Source organism: Drosophila simulans, chromosome X (assembly GCF_016746395.2).
Source record: "Drosophila simulans strain w501 chromosome X, Prin_Dsim_3.1, whole genome shotgun sequence".
NCBI classification, from domain to species: domain Eukaryota; kingdom Metazoa; phylum Arthropoda; class Insecta; order Diptera; family Drosophilidae; genus Drosophila; species Drosophila simulans.
The window spans coordinates 1,410,024-1,430,787 of record NC_052525.2 but is presented as its reverse complement, the minus strand read 5'-3'; the positions used below and the strand labels follow the sequence as shown (position 1 = coordinate 1,430,787).

Sequence of the window (20,764 nt, the reverse complement as noted above, 5' to 3'; positions counted from 1 at the left end):
GTCTGTTGTTTTCTGTGTTTATTTTGCAACTCCTCGACTCACCGCAATTTGCGGCGGCCTTGAATGACACGATCATTACGCTGATCGTGCTCATCATGATCATCATCGTGATCCCCATTTGTTACTGCGACGGATGCATTTGTGGCTGCTGTTGCACCCAAACAAGTGCTCCGTTGCTAGAACATGAGTCATGTGAGTGTGAGTGGAGAGCTGGGAACTGAAACTCTGGGGAGCTGCTGCTGCTCGTCTGCGTGCTTTGTCCACTTGTGGCGATGCGGCTCTCAATTGGCCGCAGTTTCCAGTTGATTCCAGTTGATTGGGCTCCAAGGCTAACGGAAGTGCTACTGGTTGCTAGTCTGCTGTGCAGTTTCTCTAACTGCCCGCTTCTGTCTCTGGGCCTCTGATTACCAGTAGCCCCAAGTGGGTCGACCAGGCCGTTACCCCGATTCGGATGTCCTTTTACTGTTGCTCCACTCATGAGCTTCCTGGAACTCAAGCTGGCACTGGAGTGGGCACTTGTGCCCTTGCCGCACTGCATTTGTAGCATTTACAATCTGTGGCAGCAACAATTGCAGTGCGGCAACAACAAGTTATGCGCCGACAACCTTGAATGTCGGCCAGTCGCACACACAGATGGCTAGCACGCACACGCAGACATCCTAATACACAGACACTAACACAGGCACAGGCACAGGCACAGACACAGTACGCAGACAGCGTCTAGTCGGGGCCACCACTTTGGCGAGTCTCCTCCATCTCCATCTCCTCCGTCTCCTCTGTCTCCGCCGCCTCTGTTTTCCTAGCATCCAGCTATCCGACAGCCACCACATTCGCATCCCGAACTCCACAGCACGTCCCACGTGTGTGCCCCACACCCCAGCCCCTCCTGGCTCTGACTGTGGCTCTGGCTGTGGCGTAGTCTGGCTGCGTCTCTAGTTTCTGTCGTTTTATGCTTTTTTCGCTCTTCCTTTTTGCTAGGCACGCTTCGTTGGCTGCCTGCAATTTTCATTCAGTTTTTCTCTCGTCGCCCGACTTTCCCACCCCGCCCCCACCGCTTATTTTTCTCCTCTTCCTCGCGTTGCAGGAATGCAGAAAAATGTGTTAGTGGAGTAGTTGCCATTACGTCACCTTGCTGTGACTGTGCCTGTGCCCGTGTCCGTGTGAGTGCGCCAGTGTGCGAGTGTATGGGTGCCGGTCTTTGTGGCTTGCAGATGGGGAATGGGAATGGCTGATGATGGTTGTGGATGGGGATAGAGATGGGGACGGCGGAGTGTTGTTGTCGTTTGAGTGACTCGTCTGGGTCTCGGTCTCGGTCTGGGTCTGGGTCGCCCTAACAACTGGGAGAACAAAAAGAGGAAGCTGGCGTTACCACCTTCCCTACAGATCGGTGGGTGGAGCAGGAGAAGCAGCAGGAGCAGTGGGGACCCTGTCACCAAACCGCTTGACTGCGTGCCTGTCTGGCCATTTGAGTCTCGTTGTTGGCCCAGTTCCAGAAGCAAACCCGTTGAAAGCAAAAGTTTCAGCAACACCTCCGCTCCTCACGTGACTTACCTGCCATGGAGCTAATCCTGAGATTGATTCCTGAGACCGATTGTGATCGAAATAGAATCAGCAGAAGCCTGAGTGGGTTGCTAAAAGGATACTATGTATATAACGAGAAACATCAACAGAAAAAAAATATAAACGCAACGAAAACAAGATTGGCGTGGAAGCAAGCTGCTTGCGGATGTGCAGATATACAGATATGCGGATATGCGGATGCCGATATTATGTGAACTTGCGAATTCAGCGCGACTTGCACTTTGCGCGAGCGATTTACGGTTCTCAGTTTGCAGTTTGCAATTCGCAATTGGCGATGAGCTGCCACACGACGTTTGCTCAGTGCGACGCTGAACAGCAAACTGCAGTTCCGCCGTTTCGGGCTGGCTTTCGATCGTTCCCGAACCCTGCCCAACCGGCCTTCGTGTTCGGCCGAGTGCAGATCCTCAGCTGCCTTCGCCTTGGCCGTGAGCTTCACGAAGCCTCAGTCTGACTGACAGACTGCAGCCGAAAAAGCGAGGAGTGGCGGGTAGCGGACAAGTGGGGAAGTGTAGAAGTGGAACAATGCAGCGCAGCGTCCAGGGGTGGAGAAGCTGAAACGGGGCAGAAAGGGGCGACTGAGGCTACTGTGCTGCCCTGCTTCCTGCAGTGCATCTGTGTCTGTAGCAGTATGTGTATCTGTATATGTAGCTGCATTTGTATCTGTATCTGTATCCGTACACTCTGCGCGTCTTTGTGTGCCTTTGTATGCAGATGCACCGAAATTTTTGGACAGTTCGAAGGGAGGGGTCTAGGCCCGGTCCGTCCGCTTTTGTGACTCTTCATCAAAGTGCTAATGAGGGGAGCCGAGCCCAAAGGCAGAGAGGGAGAGAGCAGGCAGCTGCATCGGATGACTCAAATGTCCTTCTTATGGATCGAGCCACGAATCCGAATCAAATTTCAGTGTGTTCTGTACCTGCATCCGTGTGTGGGAATATGGATGTGTGTGTGTGTATGTCGATATAGATCGCGATGCTAGGCTCCCTCAAGGAGCTTCCAGCACGTTCGGTTTGCCCTACTAAGCAAAATCGGATGGGGTCGGCTGGGATGTAGGAAACCCTTACCTGGATGGTGCTGTTGTAGCTGCGCTCAGTAGGTGCATCCTTGCTCATGGCGGCGCTTCATGGGGGCGACTACTTGGGGATGCACACTGATTATTCACTTGAACTTTTGGGGCTTTGGGTTTTTGGGGTTGGCTTTCGCTTTCTCCGCTCCTGATTCTGTGATTCTGCTATTCTTGGATTCTTAGATTCTTTTGATGCAAAACGCGCGCGAATCGCGCACTAGATTCCCTTTCCGGGATGGTTTGCGTCCTTTGGTCTTTGCTTGGGTGCACTTGACAAAAAACACAAAAAAATAGAACAGAGGGAACTGTCCAGTCCTCGTGTGTGTGTTGGGTAGTGCTGTGGTGCGTTGGTGCAGGGGTGCGAGGGTAGGCGTGGGGTGGGCACTAATGCTTTTCAATTCGGGCTCAAACTTAGAAATGGAAATTGAAATTGTGCGTTTAGGCTGAACTAACTTTAGTAACTGAACCGATCGAATTAAAAAGCTCAACTGAGTTCCGAAAAAATGCAGTTAAATGTGTTGGGCTTGTGCCGCTGCCCTCTGCCAGTGTGCGTGTGTATTGGTGTGTGCGCGAGTGTGTGCGTCTGCCCAATTGAATCAGAGAATTCGCTGTGCACGAGTGTTTGTGATATGTGTGAGTGTGTGTGTGTGTATACTTATGCCGCCTGTATGTTTCATTCGCTTTTTTCGCTTCTTGCTTTTTACTTTTTACTTTTTGCCTTATTTGCTCGCTTTTTTGTTATATACTTCTCGTGTGCGATTGTGTGTTTCCTTCGCTTTTTTGGAGTGCAGCGACGTCGACGGCGGCGGCAGCGGCAGCAGTGCGATCTGCGATCTGCGTTCTGCGATCCATTCGATCCGATCGCTGCAGTTTACAGCGCTGCCTGCAGCGCAGTCGCCAAAAAACGAGCAAATTTTCTGCGCATGCGACGGCGGCGAAGCCGAGCGAGCGAAAATTGCGTTTTTTTCGGGGGTTCCATGTGTGTGGTTGTGGTTTTTTATTATTTTTTTTTCTGCTGTCCGTATATTCTGTTGTGTTTTCTGGTATTGCCCATTTAGAAGTTTTGTTTATTCATTGTCAGGCCGACAAAATTGGGGGAAATGAAATGCAAAGTCGTCGGCGAGCGAACGAATCAACGAGCGCCGCCCACACACCGATGCAATTGCAAACGCGAATGTTTGGGCAGATCCGCAGATCGGCAGCGGCAATTTGTAAATAGAGTGATAGGGAGCGGTAAGGGGAACGGGAACGGGTAGGGGAACATGCAACTTTCGCCCTATGTAACTCCAAAGATACAGAAAGCGGTACACACGCACACAAAGACGGCGGCGATCGGAGCGTTTTTTTAAGCAGAATATCGTCGTGCGTCTTCGGCTCGGAATTGCCCGATTTCACGCCCCGCCTGTATGCACCCTTCCCCCCTCATACCCCCACCGAGAGTTCCAATTGAAAGTGTAGCCCACATTTCGAGCCCCATCCCAAACGCAAACCCAAATCCAAAGTCGGCCTGTTTTTGGGGCCTTCCCCTGCCTTCCCTCCTCCCTTGCGTCGCCCTTTGAAATTGCATTTTCTGCTGATGTTGGCGAAGAGTTGTTTAATATTTTGGTTACCATTACCTTTACCATTACCGCATTTTATTACATGGCTCCCCTGTTTGCCATAACCCAGATTCCCATTTCCCTGCTCCCCCGCCCCACCTCCTGGCACGCACAAAGACCGAAGACTGAAGACTGCAGAGCGAAGATTTGCTGGCCCTGAGGAGAAACTGAGCGACTGAGGCTGAGAAACTTGTTGCCACTTGCATCTTGTTTGCCGATTTTTTTGTCCGAATTTAATTGTTTTTGCAGCGTTTTTATTTTACTGCTGCATCTTCTTGTTGTTGTCGCCGATATTTTTATGAGCTGTTTTTGTTTTTTTTTTTTTTTTTAGATTCATGCGTGGCGATTTTGGTTTTTTAATTCTGCTGGTCTCGCACTCACGTTAGCATTTTTCAAGAATTGTCTTGAGTGTTGTTTTGTTAAGGTTTCCCTGTCTGCAGTGACCTCTTGCCGATTCATAAACGTATAAATGTATCTACACGTACCATATACACAACATTACCTACGTATCCATAATGTCTTTATTGCTGCGTCTCGTTCGGTTTATGGTTGTTTCAAGATCACCGCAAATGTCACCGAGTCACAGATTAGCCAGAAAGAGGCGAGTCGCGCGGGCAGGGACCACTGTAGTCGCTCTAAGCTCCGCTCCTTTGTTGGTCTCCGGTTTCGGGTTGGGTGCTTTGCAATTACAACCGGCATTAACCTCTAGGCGGCGCAAACGGAGTCGCAGGCAGCCAACAACCTCGACAACAACCTCACGGCGTAGACGCCGACGTCGAAGGCAGAAGGCAGAAAACAGCGACTGCGAAGGCGAAATGATCGCATTGAACTTGTCGCTGTCGTTTGTTCTAATTGGAACTGCACTGGGTTAGTCACCCGCAGTCACTCGCTCCCGCTCCCGCTCCCGCTCACGCACTGGCCATCTCCCTCCGCCGCCGTCGATCTCTCTTCGCCTGCGTATCGGGCGTATACGTAATACGCGAGGAGGTCAACGACGGAACCGCCATCGATATAGATGGGGCGCGAGCGAAAGAGAGAGAGAGTGAGAATTAGAGACCGCCCCCGCCAGCCGTGAAACACCAGTGTTTACACGAGAAGCGCTTTGATCAAGTTCAACGCCCGCGATCCAGTCGATCCAGTGCCATTTCGGAATACAAAATACAAAATACGGAATGCGAATGCGAATACGAATGCAAAATGACTGGGGAATGTGCGAGTGGAGCGCGGAGGAAGTGCAGCAAATCTAGATAATGGGCTTGGGAAAGATCCCGTATCTGGCACACGAAGATAGTCAAGTGCACGAGGTCGTAAACAATACTGGCATACTGCGAATATTTTTCTAGCTTCCTCTTGGTGGAAATGACAAATACCATAGGATATCCTGGCAATGCCAATTATAAGATATATCGTACAAGATTGCCATCGATTGGAATATATACATACAGTCAAAAACTCGAGGTGTTTTGAAATGCTTAGCATTGAAATCAGCGTACAAATATTTGGTTATCTACGGATTTATATTATATCTGTACCAGAAAATGGAATACACCCCGAAACACTGATTTCGAATATAACTTGGGAAGGAAGCACATTGGTGGTGGAATTGATCAATACATAATCAAATACCCTTTGATGGTAAAACCCAACCTGCATTTGGCAGTACAGATGCAGATTGTACTGCATACAGTACAATAAATCTCGAAACCACCAAAATGATCACACTTACATGTCTGATTCTCCGGCTGCGTCAGGTGCGTGTGATCCCCTAGAGCTGCTCCGGATTCCGGTTGGCGATCCGACTCTGGCTGAGATTCTGAAACTCCGCACGCCACACACTCTCACTTTTACTGGGACAGTTTGTCAGGGTTTTTGTTGCGGTTGCTCGCTACTCTATCGGTTGGTTCAGATTGCATTTGATAGTATTTTGATTTGTCCCCGGATCGGCTGGTTTATCACTTCAATTTTGGGTGTTCCTATTTCTTTGACTGGCCTTCACTTCGATTAGATTCTAGATTTGATTTATTGCACAACTTGTCATCTCTGCGGTACACCAAACAAAAAGAAAACAATCAACAATCGGCGCGGTGGAAGCGGTGGAAACGGTGAAAATGCCTAAAAGCCCGAGATGCTGTCCTTGCCGCATTAACAATCACTTGCAAAAAAAACAAACTACACCACAGAACAATACACACGCACTCAGTTATCTTTGAGCTGTGCTGAGTTTGTGTCTTGGCCTCCGATTAGAGTCGAGCTGGGCTGGGACGTCAGTTGGGTTTCAGTTTCAGTTTCAGTTTCAGTTTCAATTTCCGTTTCCGCTGGTGGCTGATTTGGGTTTTGGTTCGCGTCGCAACACGCGCACGTAACGAGCAACAAACAGCAACTAACGTTATTTTTAAAACCCAACTCGATTCAAGTCCAAGTCGCAATCGCAACGGCCCAGGGCCGCTGGCAGCGACGCCGGCTGCGGCAGAGCGGCAGCAGGACCGGCAGCGCTAGTAGCGGCAGGACCTGGCAAGTAGCAGCCGAAGCGCCGCCGAAGCCAGCCGAAGGACTCCCGAAGTCGCCGCAATACGATGGCAGCGACGCCCGCCGACGGAGCTTTGTTTTGGTGCCCAAGCTGATGCTGCTGGAGCTGCGCGACCGTGGAATAGAAAGTTTAGCACACAATTGAAGTCATTACAAGCGCGCTCACACACACACAAGCGCACACACGCACACAGAAGCGAGTGGCAGGGCAAGGATTACGGATTGCGGATTACTGATTACTGATGACGGATGCCAAATAGGTAGCGCCGAATGCTGTGCTATGTTTCGCTGACCATCCGCCGCCTGCACTCGCTCGCTCCGCACTGCCAACTGGCTGCTGCACTGGACGCGGTCCACTGGCCACTTGCCCCTGGCTCCTGTCCCCTGTCCACCATCCGCCATCTGGCATCCCCCCTCGCCACTCATCCGGATGCTCTGCCGCAGCGCTGCCATAAAAATCACCCGCCAAACAACGTACTAAACACTCATTACTCATTTCGCTGACTTGCCGCCCACCCCCTTCCACAACAACAACTATTCGCTCACACACACGCACACACACACACACAGCGATAGACACGCACACGGGCAGGACGAAGTTTGCTCTTTTTTTCTGCGTGTGGCGTTAAAAAAAAGGATGCGACTGCGACGCCGACGGAGGCTGTGGCAGCGGCAGCGACGCCAGGCAAAAGGAAAATCAGAAACAAAACAAAAATGCGAAAAACGAACGAAAATGCTAAAACCAAAGCGGCAGCGCAGCAGAGCAGCTGAAACAAAAAAAAAGAAAAAGAAAAAGAAAAAAGAAGTGGAAAACGGCAGCAGCGAAAAAGGAAATCGGGAAGAGGAGGATAAGAAGCAGCAGCAGCAGCAGCGGCAGGAAAAAAGAGTCAGCGTGTGTGTGTTTGTGTGTGTGCGGCGGTGGAAAAAATCCATCCGCAACCAACCCCACTGCATGCTGCGTCCACCCCCCGCCAGCCCGCCAAACCGCCTACCGCCCGCCACCCCCCGCACACGAACACAGCAGAGCACAGCACAGCACCGCACACACACAAACAACCCCCGTGCGATGCCGGCAGCAGTGGGAAATTTAAAAAACGCGTTTACACGACGACACGAGAGCGGAGCGCGCGCAAAAAAACGCCAACGAAACAGGACGAGGCGAAAAGCGAAAAATAAAAAATACAAAAATTTGTAAAGCACGAAAATAAAAAGGACTCACACACACACACACACGTTCATAATGGAGAACTACGAGCTACTACGCCCACCGCCCACCGACGTCGAAAGGGGAAATCGACGCACGAAAATAACCAAGCGAATAAAAAAGGATGGCCTGCGTGTGTGTGTGTGTGTGTGCGAGCTGAAGAGCGTGACTGTGCGTGTGTGAGGAGAGCCGGTTTTTAAATTTTAATTCGTTGTCTTTTTGCTCTGTCCCGCTTGGGCCTTTGCGCCGCTCCCCATCTCGCTCGCTCTAGCCCCAAAAAAGTATGCAACGCTTGCCCTCGGAACATGGTAAATGCTTAACGGTGTGTTGAGGGGGAGGGGTGTGTGGGAGGCAATGCCGAGAGATAGAGAGCGGCTAGTATCCTTTTCGATCTCCCGATCTCGCGGATCCTTTTACCTAGCGGCCTGGCGGCCTTCGGAGCCGGCGGAATGCCGTGACACGGAACATAAAGAACCAACTAAACTAAAGAGACGGAGAGAGCGAACGAAGGCGAAGGACGAAGGACTCGCGACTAGGCAGCCACGACGTCTTAACGGTTACTAACTGCCCAAGACGCTGGCGATTTCGGCTGAAACCGAATGGCTGGCTCGCAGCATCCTCCTTCTTCATTCAGTCTGGGCTTTGGCGTGATTCGGAGAAAAATAGAGAACGCAGCCGGTGAAAGTCAGTCGACGCGACGGCGACGCCAGCGCCTTGCCTTGGCTGCCGCAGGAGGTCAAAGTTGAGCAGGAGCACTTGAAGACTGGCCACCCGCCATCCTGTTGCTCGCAATGACCGCCCAGCCATTCAGCCCCCTTCCCGTCGTGGGTCGTGGGTCGTGGAAGGTGAGGAGTTGAGGAGGTGTGGTTAGCACTGCCAACTACGCACATACAAATGAGCGTAATAAAATCAAATGCTGATAGTGTGTAGTTGGACGCATTACCCCAAATCCTCAAAATCCGCCCTATGTACGTGTGCTGCTACTACTGCTACTACTTCTACTACTAGCTCACCCACACAACGGCATCGCACAGACTCTAACACAAACACAAGGACAAGCACATACACATACACAAGCACACACAGCGGGCAGTCAAAGAAGAAGAAGAAGAGGCAGCAGCAAAGCAAATCTACTACACGCAATCTTCATTTTCAACGCCATCAAAGCCATTCCAATCATCATTATCGTCGCCATAATCATCAAGTAAAGTACCCACCAGTAGCGCCTCGACGCAGGACACCCGCCCCCGCCAGGACACCCCCCGCCCCGGCACGGCGCCCAAGAAGTATGCTATGCTGGACGGGATTCTCTTCTCGCCAGTGCTCTTCGACGACGGCATTGGGATGCCAACAAGTGCGCCCGAAGTATTATTTTTCCTCGCTCTCCATATTTTGGCTCCTTTTTCGGCCGAAGAGAGAGCCACTGTGCGTGCGTGTGTGTCTGTGTTGTAAGAAAGGGAGAAGAGGCGAAGAGGAGATGGGCGCAAGGAAGCTGGATAATGATGTGAATGTTGACGTCTTCGTTGTAGTTTCGCGTAGTTCCTTCTGAATGGGAGAAAGTAGGGTGGTGCCTCGAACCGGGTTAGAGAAAGGCAATGACAAAGGGAAAGGCAAAGGGAAAGCATCGCATCCTGGCAGCCGGCAACTGCGACAAATTACTTAAGCTGCATGTGGCGCGCGCCAGGCTGCTACTTTCTGCACTCGAAATAAAACGTACAGGATAGGTCCAGGCTAAGAAAACTGACGAATAAATCTGTGATTTAGACACAACGCAACCAAAAGATGGTGTGATTGGCTGCATGATGTAACTATGATTTTTAGTTTCGGAACTCAAGGGATCACGGACTTTTATGTGCTAATCCTTGGCATCGATAAGGCTATCCAAGGATATTGCCTGAAGTGTAGCAATAGTTGCACATCTACTGGGAGCCTTTGTGTGCTGTCGCTGTTTTTGCAGCTGCATTAAAATCTTAGAAGACGGATTCCCCGTTTATCGGCATGCAGCCAAACACGCACATGGAGCTTCTGACGGCGGTCGTTGTTTGCTGCATATAATTTAGATTTTCGTGCCACTCACACGAGCCAACCAACAACCAATGGGGGTGGTGGTTGGCGGATGGTAGGTGCTTCGGGTGTTTTGGGCTCGTCTTCGTTTTGGGCCAAAGTTTCAGCATATTTGCTAGACTTGCTTTAAATAACGCGCACACATATGCAGATTATTTTTGAGTGTGTGGTGTGTGTGGGGGAGGGGGGGAGCGGGGCGAGTGAGAGTTCGGTTCGCAGTAATTAGCCAATAGGAATAGCTGGAGCTCGTTCGCTGGTGTGAGTGTCCCGGCAGGGGTGCGTGTGTGTGTGTGTGTTCATTTGTTCATGTGTTCATGTGAGCCATCCCTCACATGCATGTTTGTCATTTTGGCTTTGCCTATCGGATTCGAGCTTACTACAAGACAACTGCGTGTTCTGCCCGCCCTTTGGTTATTTGCCCATTTGCCTGTGGCATTTGATCCCTGGCCCTCTGGCATCCGATTGTAGAATGTATGCTTGGTACACGGTACTCACCTGCGATCGGAGTCCGCTTGAGCTGCAAAATACAAGAGATGTACAGTTGGTTAATGGTCAATTGTTCAAGGTCAAGTTTACATATCTATATATTCATAGGTGCTTAGGGTAGTGCTAGTAGTCTGCTTACGTTTTGTAAACTAATCGATTTGTCTTGCATTCTACTCTATTTCAGATTTTTCAATGCCGGCGGTGCACATCAAGCCCACAAGAACTGGTAAGTTGCGACCAATTATTAATTATGTGCGAGGCGCAAAAAGGATACCACATCCATGCGTCTGCCTATGTATAATTGTCGAAGAGCCAAAGAGTAAGCTTCAAGTGTCAGAAGCGAGCTGAAATTTGTTGCTCCACCTACTTTTTGGAGCCTTTGTTTTTTTTCTTTTTCGCTCTGCTCTCGCCTCTTTTTGTTTTGTTTAATATATTACGCGTATGCGGTAGGGGAGGCGAGGTGGGGGAACTAGGGGTGGTGGCAAACACTAGACACCCCCAACACAAACACACTCCCGCACACACACACACACAACAGGCAGGCAGGCAGGCAAGAAAAATATTAACCAAACAGAGCGAGTGGAGCGCAGCAGTTAAAAATATTTAAAAATTTTCAAGTGGGCGATGGGGGAGGGGCGCGTGGCGGCGGAAGAGGGCATCCAAAAAGCATGCGTGTGACAGCCAGGGGAAAGCGGGTGATGGGCGAGAGGCGAGAGGCGAGGGGGGCAGCGGGCACCACCACTTTTGGTTAATTGCCAAAAACAACTACAAAGCGACAGCGCAAAAAACGTGAGTGGTAAAGGGAAGGGGGGGGGGGGGGGGGGGGCAATGGAAGCGGCAGCGGAAAACCGAATGGGTAATACCCTCGAAGGGATCGGATCGTATCGGGGGTACACACACACTCGCACAAACACATGGCAGGAGGAGTATGCAAAGAAAGTTGAGCTAACCCCCTGAACCCCCCGCCTCCCCGCCAAGCCCCTTCCCTTCGCCACCCGCGAGCTGGAAAAAGTTGCGTTCGTTTTTGGTGGGGCTTATGTAAACTCGCTTCTTCTCGCTCCCACTTGCTCGCATATTAATATGTAACCATATAGAACATTTTCCAACTGCCTACGCGCGAATGTGTGCGTGTGTGTGTGCTCCCTTTTTATTATTTCGCGCGTCGCAGCCAGAAAAAGGTACATAAATTGCAAATGTATTTGTGGAAAAGTGCGTTGTGGTGCGTGCAGATGAAGAGCACTCGTACCCCAAACACACCCACCGCCCACTTTTGGTTGCGTCGCTGCCAAGCTTATTTTTTAATTTGTGCGTTCCCCTCACCCAGCTCACTCGTTGCCAAATAATTTTACATTGGACCCGCTGCTCTTCGCTTCAAGCGTAGTATCCTTTCTTTTTTTGGGGGAGTATACGCTTTGCAGCTCCATCGATATCAACAAAGATCGTACCTCAAATTGTATTTCCACCCTACTTTGTATGTGACCGCCAGGGGATCACTGGATTCATTGGGCACCTTTGAAGAGGATATTCTTTTCATACTACCAGTTAATATTTAGTTAATCCTCCCCATCCATATCTGTGCGATTTCAGGTACATTTAAATATCTGTAGTTTAAATGCTTTTGACTTTGGGTAGAGCATTTGCGGTGCGACTCCCAGAAGGGATCCCCTTCCGCCTTCGATGGGTCTGCTGTCCTAGCTACTTACATACATACATATATTCATGCTTGCTTTGAATCGACTGTTTGTTTTAGCCTGTGCCGTTCCGTTCCGTTCCGCCCCGATCCCTATCCCTATCCCTATCCCTATCCCATATTCCATATCCCTAACCCACATACAACTACATCCCCTTCGAGCACTTTCTTTTTCGAGAAAACTTTTTGCTTTCCTGCCGGCTTGTGCGTGCCCCTTTGCCTGCCGCTGCCCCACCGTCTTGGCTCCTTAGCATTCGCGCTAGTCTGTTAGTGACAGTCGACGGTCGCTGCATTTGTGAGCAGCGACGACGACGACGACGCGACGTCGAAGCGGGCAGCAGCCAATTTAATTTTTCATATGTATGTACACAAAGCGGGCCAAAAACAAAAAACGGCAAAAGTTTTTCTAATTCGCATTTGTATTTAATTTAATGGAGCTCCCTGTCTCTCGCCCCGGCCCGCTTGCCACCCACTTTCGCTGACATCCACAGCACACACTCCACCCCCGCCATCGCCCATCCCCCATCCCCCCAAAAGGGCCTCCCCCCTCTCCCACCTGCTCCATTTGGTTCGCTGTTCGCCCTTTTTTTAATGGGGTGCTTTATGACAAACTTTAAGCGCGCGCGACTCTAAACATTAAAATCGTACATGGCCCATGTGAGTGTGTGTGCTTGGGGCTTAGGTGAGTGTGTGCGTTTGCGGCGAGGGGGGTGGGGTGGGGTGGTCGTGAAGGGGATGCGCGTACTTCTAACACCGCCCACTAATGCCAACTGTGCCTAACTGGTGGAGCGACCTGCTCTCTCCGCCTAGTCTGTGTGTCTGTGTGGGCATGCTTGCGCGCGTGTGTGTGTGCGCGCATATGTAAAGTAAGGCCCCCCACCGCAAGCCCCTTCCCCCCTCCAGCTCCACCTACGGCTCCACTCCATTTTCCATGCCATGCGTGCGCGTGTCTGCGGAGTAATTTTTTAACTAATTTTCTATACAAATTTTTAGCATGTCGTTCGGGCCCGCGCACACACTTTACATTCTTTTTGCACACATGAATATGTATGTAAATGCCGTGCGGTGCGTGTGTGCGTGCACGTCCTTCTAGGCGTGCGTTGGTGTGTGTGCCGCCCGCTCATTCGTTCGTTGCAAACTGTGCGCAGTCTTAGTGGCCGTAGTGGAGCCAGGAGGGGGTTCCCAAACCCCAAACCCCAAATTCACGCTTGGAACCACATCGAAGGAGTCCCATCTGGTTGAGATACAGCTGATGCGACCTTCAAACGGAATGGCAGTCACAATAGATTCGATCAGACTATGATGTTCGGTTTTGTGGGTAATGATCACAGTGGTAAGCGATCGACTGCAAGTCAGGTCGTCCCTTCTATTCGGATTTTACACAATGGCATTTGCATTTAGGCTTGGATGTCGTGGACACTGCGGAAACGGGGAGCAGGGTGAAGAAGTGCCCTTTTTTTTGGGGGGCAATGGAAGTGAAGTTATGGGGCGCTGGCAGTGATTCCCATTGTTTGTTAGGCAATGTCAGCTGCCAGCAGATAAAGCCGCCATATGTGTCTGTGTCCGTGGCGGTCCTTTGGTCGGTTGGTGGGCAGTGGGACAGGGGTTTTGGGGGGGGGGGGGGGGGCGGGGCACTGGCGACGCGTCGCTGTTAAATATTACATCAAAATAAAATTAACATTTCATTTGGCGGCCTTTTTTTAACGCTCTATCGATAAATTTCGCCATGGTGGCCGATGGGATGGTGCGATTTTCGTCATTCGTTTTGTTGGTTCTTTTCTATTTTTAATAAAAAATCATTACATAGGCAAATATAAATATTGCCGGCCCAAACCGAACCCCCGCCGGATTGTATACATACTACATACGTGTACATGTGCAGAAATGCTGCGGTAAAAAAAGTCGGGCATTATGTAGAAAAAGCCAGTGACGCCAAATATTTTTTGCCATTATTCATGGGGCTTTCATTTTTCACAAAAATGCATTTTAATTGTCACATAAAATAATTTGAGGCGTGGTGGTGGGACGGCGGACTCCACCAGCCGGTCAGGTGGGGCGGTGGGGTGGTGGGGTCATCGGCTATTGCCACGTATATGTATCCAAGCACTCATACTCGCAACTGCCGATTGCAGTCGATAGCGGCGTTTTATTAGGTATCTGTAATCTGAATTAGGGTTCACTTTTCGGCCAGATCTGTTTCCTCGTCCAGCCCCTCCCCCTCCCCCTCCGTCCTGCCACCATACCAACCCCCTTCCCACCCCTGGGTTGACCAATAATGAACTCGGCACCAGTGGCCCCCACCATCCGACCAGTCCAACTGATAACCGAGTGGAAATCAAGCGCGCAAAGTGTCCGCAGCAAAAAGTTAATAATAAGTGGATGCAACATTTTTATAAATACATTTTATTTAGTGCAGCGCGCCAGACGAACGACACGGTGGGTGGTGACGGGCGGTAGGGGATGGGGGATGAAGTGGCATGCCCAAGTCCTCTGAACCCCCCCACAACTTTGCTTGTTTATGGAGCCAGGCATAATACTATATTTTAACCGATGGAGCAGAATGGAATGGGGTGGCTCCACGCATAGAAAGGCACAAGTGATGTTTTGCACAACATATCGCGCTCGTAAAAAATAATACAACTACATCCGCAGACGCGAGCGTTTACTAGCTATTACAAAGCCCAGCGCGCAGAGCGGCTTCAGTTCGCAGATCCAAAAACCCCGCCGACGGACTAAAAGAAAGCTTCCAGAAGCTGCGCGTGGTGCCACGAACGACGAGCGACGAAATCGCAATCCTTGAACACATACGCGCGATTCTAAAAAATTAATGTCGCTTTCGTAATTTGAACACACAGGAGGAGCTGGCGCAGTTGGAGTCGCAGCGAAGTGTCGCAACTCGCAACTGTCTTGTTAGGGAACGCAGACCTCCAGATCCGCAGGTCGAAGCGACAAATACCCTAGGTCGTGAGTGGATTCACAATACTGGAGGCTGTAAACGATGCATCTGCAGCAATAAGCGCGCAGCAAAGTAGGCAACACAAAACACATTCAGCAGTCGATTCAAATCGAAGGTTTTCATACCACATTCCATGTATTTAGATAGCTCTGAAGTAGAAAATGCCCAGAGATTCAAAATGAAGTACATCTGATAGAATAAGGGTACAAGTTGCGAATGCGAATGCGACAGAAGCAGAAGCAGACTCACTTAAAAATTCGAATGTTATAGAAAAGTGAGCGAAGCACGACGGCGAAAAAGAAATTGCGGGAAAAGCGAACGGTGGCATACACAAAGCGGAGCCGGAAAAAAAAGAACTCAAATTACATAAAATGAAAAGTTCTCGTTACGCGGCGCATTTATTGTGCACCCCCTCCCTCGCTTCCCAGCATCACATCCTCCTCCTGTCGCGAATCCTGCTTCTAATGCTCATCTCTTTCTAACTCGGCAGCGCCGTCGGAGCTTTTGGGGGGTGCCCCACCGCCCCTCTCCCCCCCTCACGAAGCGGCAGCCCGCCCCCTCCAACTGATTACTACTTTTATTGCTAGCAAATATCTGAACTTTCTTCTGCTCGGCAAGGTGAGGCTGTGTGTGTGTGTGTGTGTGTGTGTGTGTGTGTGTGTGTGTGTGTGTGTGTGTGTGTGCTGGCTGGTCTCTCTTCCTGTGTGCTTGTGTGTGTGTGTGAGCTTAGCTTTTTAGGCGAATGTAAAGGGGAAAGTCGGCGGGGGAGTGCTCTTGTAACTTGCGCGGAAACAAGGTTTTTATTTCACCATTTCTTTCTTTACTTTTCACTTCGTTTGCCCCACCCCCCTCCTCCCCCTTTCTACGCAGAACGCGGCAATTTCGCTTTAGATTTTACTGCGCGAAATTCTTTTTCAAGGCAAACCACCCCCCGCACGTGTGTGTGTGTGTGTGTGTGTGTGTGTCTGTGTCTGTGTGCACAGAATCGGCTGCCGTTGTAGTTGTGTATTATATTTTATTTTTTCAATTTTTGACGACGAAGCAGCCGCGCTGCAGTTGCTAGTTAGCAGACCCCTCAAGCCCCCGCCCCCCCGCGCCCACCCCTCACTTCCCACCGCCTGCGACGCCTTCATCTTCGTTTGCGGGTCTCGATTTTTCGTTTTTTAACTACGTGTTCGTAGTTAAACAATCCCGTCATGTTCACCCTGCTGGTATGTGAGTGTCTGCTGGCACGAGTGTGTGTGTGTGCGACGCGGGCAGCGACGCCAGCAGAGGAGGCAGTGGTAACTTTGAGATGGTAGATGGGATATGTGAGTTGTGATTTGGGAGATGGTAAAGGTAATGGCATGGCAAGGCTCACAAGTGCAGGCGGGATAAGCGGAATTAGTTATGGCGAGAATGTAATTTTTTAGACGCCTGGTGAACGAAGAACATTTGCTTTCCAACAATGGAGTTGCATCTGTTGGTTGCTTTAAATCTGTTGGTTGTGTTTTTGGAATCTCCTAGTTTTCTTACGAGTAGTTGCTGATTGTTCACAGACAAGTTAGCTCAAACGTTCTTCGCTGTAAAATTCTCTCGGTGCACTTTCCATATGATATGTGGCAGGGTCACATGAAACCCCCAACCCACCCCACCCCACCTCCACCCACTCCTCGCACGGTCGAGTGCGGTGCTTAGAGTTTTTGCCCAGGAGCTGAATAGATGCGGCACCCCTCCGATCCAATTCTACATCGCAGACCCACAACTAAGTACTGAGCAGCCTAAAAAAAAACACGGCGAAATGAAAACGAAAGGAGAGTGACTGAGACGCGGAGTGGGAGCGAGAAAGAGAAAGAGAGCCAGCGAGATTTTCAGTAACTTTGAAAATAAAAAGCACACGAGGGTTGCTTGATATATTTCCTTTGCATTGGCTATGCCGCCTGTATGCTCCTGTATTAGTTGCTGTTGTTGTAAGTGGATATTAGGGGGATATGCTGCTCAGCGAGCAAGTGTGCTTGTGTGTGTGCGTGTGTACGTGTGTGTGTGGTGGTTAGGAGAAGGGCATCCTTTTATATTTAAAAACATGCTCATTTCAATATCTAAGTGCGGGTGGTCCAGCCCACACTCCTTGAGGCACTTATTATTACTTTTAATATGCTTCCCTTGCAGCTCTCTCATCTGTGTGTGTGTGTGTCCCAATGCGTGTGTGCGTGCCTTTTTCCCGCTTATGCTGTCTGCTCTTTTTTAGTGGTCGCATTTAAGTTGGGTTGTGTGCGATGTCCCCCCAAACCCCCCGCTAAAACGCCCGTCCCTGGAATGAATGAGCATACGCAGACTAAAAACGAAAGTAATCTTGACAGGGAGCTGCAAGCCGTGTAGATAAAAATCGAAAAAATCTACGGGCGCGGATGGCACAGGAGGGAGCGCTGTGAATGGAGGTCCTGCGTCCTGTAGCGCTAGTTGATTCCCGTTCGCTCACAAGCATGTGCCACCCACTCCAGGATGAGTGAGGAAGAGGGGTTGCTAGTGGGTAGGGGATAGGGGGCAGGGATTCGAATTATCAACTACTGGCGACTGTTTTAGATTTATAAAGCTTCAATTATTTATTTATGTTGCTGCCTGTTCCGTGTGCGGGTCATAAATTAAATAAAGTAAAACGCAACCAAGGAAAGCCACTGAAAACAGTCGGCGAACACCGAACCGCCAATGCCCCACCTGAACGTGTACGTATCAAAAGTGCGACCGAACGTATTTAGCCAACTTTCGGAAATAGCACATTAAACTATAAGCTATACGCTACACATCGGCGCAAAGAAGTGCCGTTTCTTCATAGGAACACCTGTCCCAAGACATGTGCCGCAAACAGAGGGTATCACATTGGTGGCGAGGTGAGGTGAAGTGGCTGGCACTGGAAGGCCGTTGGTAACAAGGAATGCCATAAAACATACAAATGGCCAAATAAAACATTTTAAATGTGCCAACAACAACGAAACGAAAATAAGAAAATAGTATTGTGCTTAGAAAAAAAAAAAACGAAAACAAGAGCGTAGGCGATGGCGGAGGGGGGTGGTTTCTGGGGGGCCACATTAGATAGATTAGATTAGATTTTTTATGCCTTCAGCGAGGACGGGGTTTGTTGTTGTTGCGTATGCCAACTATCTGAAAGGCACGTCTTTCCCGCTGCCCTATGATCTAAGATGTACCAGGATACAGCTTCCTTCCACCTCCGTTGGTGGCATTCGGCTGTACTTGGCAGCGGGCAGTGGGTGGTGGGTGGTGGGCGGTTGGGGGGGTCGGCAAATGTTTCGCAACTTTAACCCTCTGCGAAAAGCGAAAAGGTGGAAATGGTGGAAATGGTAGCGCCGCACGGATTATTCACAAAACTAACATTTTCTAAAAGTTGTGCTTCGCTTCTCTGCACCCCCACCCTTACCTCCCTCCACCCCTTGGCCATTTGCAGGCCAGGCGTTGGAATTATCTGGCCAGGACCTCGTCTAGCATTAGGGCTTCTTCGGCTCCTTTAGTTACCTGCTGCTTTTTCCGCTTTTATTCTTTTCCTTTCAGAGTTTCCTTCTTTTTATAGAGGATAGAGCTCCGTGAGTTGGAGCACGGTTGGTCGGGGCGGGGTGGGTGCGATGGCCATCGTTGAGCGCACAAAAACTTAGAAATAATCACCGACATAAATCTTAAAATGGGCTGCCCTTCGCCGCTTTCCGCCCGCTCCCCTCATCAGCAGTTACTTTCGCCTAACTACTACGCTCTTACTCACTTAGGTGGGGATGAACGTTTGTGGGGGGAGGGGGGGAGGTAGGGTATTGAGGGGTGGAGCAGGGAGGAGAGGAGGGTCATCTGGCGCTGAGCGTGGCAAATGAAAAATAACTTAAAGGCACGTTTTGCGGCATTTTCGTGCGCTCGCCACTTCCTTTTCTATGCTACTTGTGTTTCCTTCTCCGCTGATTGCCCCACACTTTGCTGCCCCTGCCACTTGAGTGGAGTGGGGGATTCCTTTATATTATTGCACATAGTTGAGAGACAAAATGCGGCAAATTCTAAAATCCTTTCGAGCAGAAAAGCAGCAACAAAGTGCGTGGGGTGTGTGTGTGCGTGTGTTTGTGTGCGGGAAACTTTGCTTTTCGCTCGCTTCGATTTCGTTAGATTTTCCCGCCTAACCTCGATGCCCTGCCTGCCCCACCGCCGCTTTGTCTTGGCTATCCCGAGGCACGTGGCCTTCGCCCAATGCCAGCGCACAGTGGTCTAAGGTCATCAGCTCCGGCTGGCGGCTAATTCGAGGATCATTGTCATTGGAGTTGCGCTTGCAAAGTGGCTCGACCAGCTGCTCCAACAGTCCCGATTGTCCGGACTCGCGTTCTGTTTGCCAAAGTTTCTTTTCATTTTCAGCTGGATTAGGTGATAGTGGGCAAGGGGGCGGTAAAAGAGAGACGGGAAAGCAAGAGCGGTACGGAACGGCAGCGGTAGAAGGCACACACAAGTGTGGCATATGCAAATATTGAATGTGCTCGAGTCGCAATGCCAATTGTTCGGGCTCTGTTTTCTGGCAGTTTGCACAGCCCACCAGACACTCTTCTATCAATAACTGCATCTGGCGAGCGATGAACCCGCAGCCTTGGGTTTTCCTATCGCAAGCTGGCCCTGCGACCACTGTGCCCGAAATGGGTGCCAGCTGCCGAGGACCAAGGACGAAGCAAAGCGAAGGACCACGGAACTAGCAACTAACATCTAAGCACCGCAACAAGCGGCCAATCCCCACCCACTTTCAACTCCCCCCGGGTATTGCCCCCCCCTTTCACTCCCTCTTACTCACTCTCTCTCTGTGCGTACTATAATTCAGCGTTTGCTTTTAATGGCTTTGGCGGGTGTGGGTGGGTTGGGGTGGTGGTTGGTTGGGCGGGGATGGCGCTTGTGGAAAAATGAAAAGAATATTTTATAGTTGAAAATCCGATGGCGTCTTAGAAATCTAAACATTTAACTTGCCGAAACTTTTGCCCGTCGCCAGCACCACCACCACCACCATTTCCACCTCCACCCCCACCACCATCACTACCACCAAGGAAAGCCATTCCTCGAGCCACCCCGCTGCCGTGTGCCAGTCGCGACCGAAGCCGCGTCAAAGGAAAGTCGTCCTTCTGGCAAGGGAAGAAGGGGGGGCGAGGGGCGCTGCCTGAGCCACAAGTTGAGGTAGGCAGTAGCGAGCGGGGCGGGGAAGGGCTGCTGTGGGCGGATGGATGGGTTTCGGCAGTTTGCTGCGTGAAACTTACAGCAACAGCATCTGCGACTATTTCGCTGCCGACGCCGGCTGCGCTGCCTGCCCCCGCCCCTGCCGCAGCTCCTCCTCACCCTTCCCCCAGCCGCATTTTACATAAATCTTCTTTTCAAAAAAAAAAAGTACGCAAGAAAGAATGAGGGAGAGAGCAGAAAAAATAAATAAACACTAATGCTGAGGCAAAGCAAAAGGAAATAAAAGGAACTAGAAAATTTAGTATCCACACACACACACACACAGACGCACACCGATGAGCGGCGAAAAAGAGAACATTTTTTTATTACAGCGAGAAAACTTAATGGCTGCTGGAAAGATGAAGGTGTAAGCGCGGCGGGG

General features: G+C 50.4%; 2 protein-coding genes across 9 annotated transcripts in view; one reads left to right on the top strand and one right to left on the bottom strand.

Moving 5' to 3' along the window:
- LOC6724873 (mucin-5AC) overlaps positions 1–20,764 on the top strand; it is a 94,583-nt gene that overhangs the window by 3,187 nt on the left and 70,632 nt on the right. For all 4 annotated transcript variants that reach the window (XM_039297142.2, XM_039297141.2, XM_039297140.2 and 1 more), the window contains exon 2: positions 10,707–10,748. The gene's annotated coding sequence lies outside the window, so the exon portion shown is untranslated. The remainder of the gene's footprint in view (positions 1–10,706; positions 10,749–20,764) is intronic.
- LOC27206379 (broad-complex core protein) overlaps positions 1–20,764 on the bottom strand; it is an 80,655-nt gene that overhangs the window by 39,798 nt on the left and 20,093 nt on the right. For all 5 annotated transcript variants that reach the window (XM_039297151.2, XM_039297152.2, XM_039297154.2 and 2 more), the window contains exon 2: positions 10,532–10,553. The gene's annotated coding sequence lies outside the window, so the exon portion shown is untranslated. The remainder of the gene's footprint in view (positions 1–10,531; positions 10,554–20,764) is intronic.